A 5,883-nucleotide genomic window follows, 5' to 3' on the forward strand; every position below is an offset into this window, starting at 1 on the left:
TGTTTGTCTATTGTTGTTATTATCTACTACTTAAGGAAGGAAATCATACGGTATTTGACCTTCTCCCTCTGACTTATTTCACTTTGCATTTCTTAATCTCTCAAGTGATAAACTTCCATTAGTCTACGTTCAAAACCTTTCATAGACTTCTCAAGAACTTGATAATATTCTTTTAAACTGATCTGCAAGAAGCTGAATGATCTTTTTTATACTTTGTAATCTTACTGCATTCCACTCTCCCTTGTTTCTTATGCTCCAAGTACAATGATCTTATCAAGTTCTCTCAAGTGCCTCAACTTCTCTTACCTCAGGGCATTTGTGTTTGCTACTAGCTCTGTCTAAAAGAGTCATTCCTCTATTATTTGCTAGAAAAGTTCCTTCACATTAGATGTCATTTCATCTAAGAGATGGCTTTGAGTAAAGAATCTGAAGAATGCCCCCCGTTCTCTCTCACAGCTCCCTGCACTTCCTTTCATAGTGATCATCACAATGTGTAATAATTCATTCCTGCATTCAACAGATATTTATTAAAAACAATTATGGCTCAGGTATTTAATTAGGTATTTTGAAACAGAGTGATCAACAAGACCGACCAAGTTCCAAACTTCATGGAGTTCACAATCAAATAGGGAAGAGAGAAAGAAAACCATTTTGCAGATGAATGCTTAATATAATGCCAGAAGCGATAAGCGCTATGAACTAAAATCGGCAGGAGAATAGAGAATAATGAGGATAGGCTGTGGGGGGGGCGTTAACTTAAATAAGATGATTAGGTAAATCCTCTCTGAGGTGACAGCAGTGGATTAGGAAACCAACAGAAGTGAAAGAGCAACAAATAAGAGGACTTGATCAAGAAAACTTTCAGGCAAAGAGAATAGTGAGTACAAAGTCGTTGAGGTAGGAATAAACTTGGCATACTTGAGGAAAGGCAAGAAGCCTGGAATGCCTGGAGCAGACTGAGCACAGTAAAGATAATTTTAAAAAGGGCTCAGAGACGTAGGCAGAAACTTAGTCATGTGGTGCTCTCTAGGGCAGGTACAGAATTGGGATATTATCATAAGATGGCAAACCACGAAAGTATATTGAAGAAGAGAGTGATAGACGAGATATAAGTTGTACAAGGACAAGAGTAGAAGGAAGAAACCAGTTAAGAGACTACCGACTAGAAGTGAGATTAAGTTAAATTGCACTAGATTATAGATGCATATTATATATATATATATATGCCTACCACGTATATTGTACAATTTCAGAATATTTTTGTTTATATCATGACAGAAAACAAGAGAACTATTTCCCAACTCAGGCTAGTATTACCCTATGCCAAAGCCAGAGAAAGACATCACAGGAAAAGGAAACTACAGACTATTATTCCTCATGAACACGGATGTGACATATAAATGGGATTATACACCATGACCAAGTAAGGTTATCCCAGGAATGAAAGGTTGTTTCGACATTCAAAAATCAATTAACGTGATATACCAAATTAATAAAACACATATATCATATAATCATCACAAAAGATGCAAAAAAATGCACTTGACAAAATTCAACACCTTTAATGAAAACAATTTTCAGAAAATTAGGAATAGAAGGTAAACTTCTTCATCTTAATAAGGGACGTCTTACAAAATCCTCCAGCCAACCTTATACTTAGTGGTGAATAACTGAATGCTTTCGCCTTATATTACTTTATAGACAAAAATACTCCTGTAGCACTTTTCAATCTGGAATCCACTACCAGGAATAAAGCAAGGATGTCAGTTTGCACCACTTTGTCTACAGTTTAGGTTTACAGCCAATGCACTAAAATAAAGGAAAAGAAATTAAAGGTATATAGATTAGAAAGGTAGAAACTGTCTTCATTTGCAGATTAAAATGAGCTTTTTGTAGAAAATCCAAAGGAATCTATAAAAAAGCGACTAGAACTTATAGGCAAGTTTAGCAACGTCCCATGATTACAGGGTGGAGCAGGGAGCAACTTTCGTATAGAGGAACAGGATAAGAATTACAGTGGATTTCTCATCAGACTCCTTGCAAGAACCCAGTCCTAACTTTCAGGCATTTTCAACATTGCTTCTTTCAGCTCAGCACACTGCTAACTTCTGACTTTACGTGAGTATTTAGAAATACCTGTACTGTTCCTCTCAATAATGGAGATGCGCTTTTAATCCACGTGTAGATTCAAAACCTACAAGCTTTCTTCTACTCTGGATTTGCCCTCCACACCAAATTCATCATCAACACTGCTTTTTTATCTTTTCCCATCCCACCCTTTTGTCCTATTTCTACTGCTGTAAAATTAATATGGGAAATTGTCACCACACTCTTATTTTTCCCATCACCAATTACTCAGCTCTGCAAATCACCTTGCACAGTGCTATCAGGTAGCTTTCATGAAATAATATTTGATCATATAGTTTCACAATTCTCTAAACATCAATGAAATTACTTTCCCATGTTACATAAGGAAGCAAATCTCCTTAGACTTCTATACAAAGTTTCCCCAACATTCTCAACACCCTATCATTCTGAGTTAAATATGCCTTGTGATATGCTCTTCCAACCAAGTATACAAGGCTCTTTCTTCTTTCTGATCAAGTCATATACATTTTTCAAAGCAGTTCAAATGTCACTCTACCATCTAGTTTTTACCTAGATAGTATCAACTCACAGAACTCCCAATTACTGTGCATATTTTCTGTTCCAACTACTTAGCACTAAACTACACTACTTGGTAATGTTCATATATACGTATCTTTCCCACAGTATTTGTGTGTGTGCGTGTGAGAAAGATCAGCCCCGAGCTAACATCCGTGCTAATCCTCCTCTTTTCTGCTGAGGAAGACCAGCTCTGAGCTCACATCTATTGCCAATCCTCCTTTTTTTTTTTTTTTCCCCAAAGCCCCAGTAGATAGTTGTATGTCATAGCTGCACATGCTTCTAGTTGCTGTATGTGGGATGTGGCCTCAGCGTGGCCGGAGAATGGGTGCGTCGGTGTGCGCCCGGGATCCGAACCCGGGCCACCAGTAGCAGAGTGCGCGCACTTAACCGCTAAGCCACGGGGCCGGCCCTCCCGTAGTATTTTAAGTCTTAGAGGAAAGAGCTGGCGTGTCCTTTTCTCTGAATTCCTTAAGAACCTAGGCCAGGTCAATATTTATTCATTCAACAAATATTTAGAAGCTGCCACCTATGTAACTGGTATTATGGTAGACTTTGGAGATATATTGCAATAATCAAGAGAGACATGGTCAATTTCTGAAATACATGTTCACTGACAATCTATCACTACAACATTCAAGTTGCTCTCATTCTGACATCAGCTATGGGAGCAAGTAACAATAATAGGTATGGTGACTCCAAGAATGAAAAATAGAATATTCACAGTAAATTACAGACTATTAGAGGATAATAATGAATTGTTTTGCACTAGAAAAAGAACAAATGTACTAAGAAATTCTATTTATAAAAGGTAAGCAGCAATTCTGTGGATATAAGTATTTGAAATATTAAATTAATAATCTAAGCAAGATACAGTGAAAACATGAATATACAGTGAGAAACAGATCCAGGAATAAGTTTCATAAACATTCAGAAAGGCAAACTGTCAGGAGTGAACTTTGATTGAAGGCAACTATAAGAATAAAGCAGTCTAGGATGACTTCTAAATTCCAAGACTTTTTAGTCAGTGATACTTGAACGGAAATAGTAGTAAAGGAGAATAAAATAATGTCTGTGCATTGGCCATTTGGAATTTTAATGCCGCCAAGGGAAAATGACACTCAGCCTCCTGAAACATGGCAGTTTGTTTTAGTTATAGTTGTGCCTAGGTGAGTCTCAAGGGTTGGAATGAGAAATTTCAAGCCTCTTGGCATGCGGTACAGAAAGCAAGCATGTGATGGATGTTAATCCTTGGTTTCACATCTTTTGACCCAACTGAACCTCTAGGTAATGAGTTAATTCATTTCTTTAAATCTTGAAAACAACTACGCATAGAAGAAAATGCATCTATTACTCATCTTCCCTGTGCGAAGAGAAGCAACACGTCTTAAACCAAAGTCTAATAAACCTGCTGAACTTGAAGCCGTCAGCTTTAGATGAGAATTCTGGGAATTTTCCTGACTTGTTTCTGTTACTCTTCTCGAATTTCTTGACCACAAAATTGTTGTGGAGGGGAAGAAGGGCAAGAACAGGAACTGTTTATGAGCGAACCCGCAAAATGCTCGTTGCATCTATGCAACCCTGAGTGCATTGTTGGCACCACGCTGATACTGCGCTGCAAACTTGTCTATGGACTTTCCCAATCTGCTCTTTAAATTTTGAATCAAATTCAGGAGATATTGTCTGAAAAGGAACGCCTCCTTTTTCAGCCACCCACCGGGCATTTCAAATCCTAGTATTATCTCCACCCTCCTCCTAGTGTTCATGTGTGTGAGCAGACATTTACCTTCCTCATCAAATCATGGTAATAAGAGAAAAGCATAACTCTGCTTTTTACAAGGGAAAACGTGTAGCATTTCCTCGGTGCAGCCCCGGAGGGCGGATGGGAAAGTTGCAGGAAGAATTCAGTTAGCCGATGGCTGCACTGAAGGCATAAAGCCTTGTGACGTCGCATGCACGCACGTGGTTGGCTGGGTATCTTAGTTTCGCTGTAGGAGGGGCGAGCAGCAGGCGGTCTCTGGCTCCGTGAGGTCCTGCCGCAGGAAGATTTGGGCTCTGGCGCCAGGGTAAGAGTTCTGGGAAACGAAATGACTAGGGCCTGGGGGATGGGGTGAAGACAGGGGAGAGAAAGGATGAGGAGTGTTCTGATCCTCTGTGCGTTTTCTGGCATTCTGGTTGGCACATCCGCTGATTCAGTGCATAGGGATAGAGTGTTCAGTTTTGTTGCTTAGCATGCATTCACCGAAGAGTTTCAACGTGCCGGTATGTTTATTCTGTTGAAACTCTTTACCTATGGTAAAAAAGAAATCATTCTATGTACATGAAATGCTCTAAGTCCTAGCGAAAGCCTGAAATCATTTCTAAATCTGGCCTTTCATGAGGTCAAATTAAGAACTTTAGTTTCTTGGGCCGCCCCGTGGCTTAGCCGTTAAGTACGCGCGCGCTCCGCTACTGCCGGCGGGGGTCGGATCCCTGGGTTCGGATCCCAGGTGCGCAGGGTTGCGCCCCTTCTCCGACCATGCTGAGGCCACGTCCCACATACAGCAACTAGAAGATGTGTAATTATGACATACAACTATCTACCCGGGCTTTGGGGGGACAAAAAAGGAGGAGGATTGGCAATAGATGTTAGCTCAGGGCTGATCTTCCTCACACACAAAAAAAGAACTTTAGTTTCTTATTTATGTTTTTGAATGTGCAGTTATTAGAAACTGTATATTACAAACAATTAGAATTGTGGTTGTTGACGCTTCTAGACTTCAGTCATCTACTGACTTCCAGGAAAAGACATGAAGAGATATAGGTGTGACCCCCAAATCCATGTAGTAAGTGCTCACTATGTGGGTGACTACTCATAGAAATTATCTTCTAAAGAGTGTATGGGTTGGAGGTCTAGATAAAGAGTTGGGAGTCTTGAAACTATGCTGTGATATTCCAAGGAAGTTAGTCAACCAACAGTTAATTGAACTTCTTTAAGAAACCTACTTCCTTGTTAGTGTTTGAAGGAAATACCAGGACACAAAACCACAATCTGATTTCAGAAGGAGATTATGGTTTTAATGATGAGATCAAGTAAATACAGTAAACTATTAGAGAACAATACTTAACAGTTGAGTCAGCTTTTAAGTTTGTGATAGAGATTATTGATACCACCTATCTATTCTTCACATCTTTACTTTAAATATCCTCTTTTTCCCTATTCTAGGATTATGAAACCAT

The sequence above is a fragment of the Diceros bicornis genome, chromosome 14 (genome assembly GCF_020826845.1).
Source record: "Diceros bicornis minor isolate mBicDic1 chromosome 14, mDicBic1.mat.cur, whole genome shotgun sequence".
In the NCBI taxonomy this organism is placed as follows: Eukaryota; Metazoa; Chordata; class Mammalia; order Perissodactyla; family Rhinocerotidae; genus Diceros; species Diceros bicornis.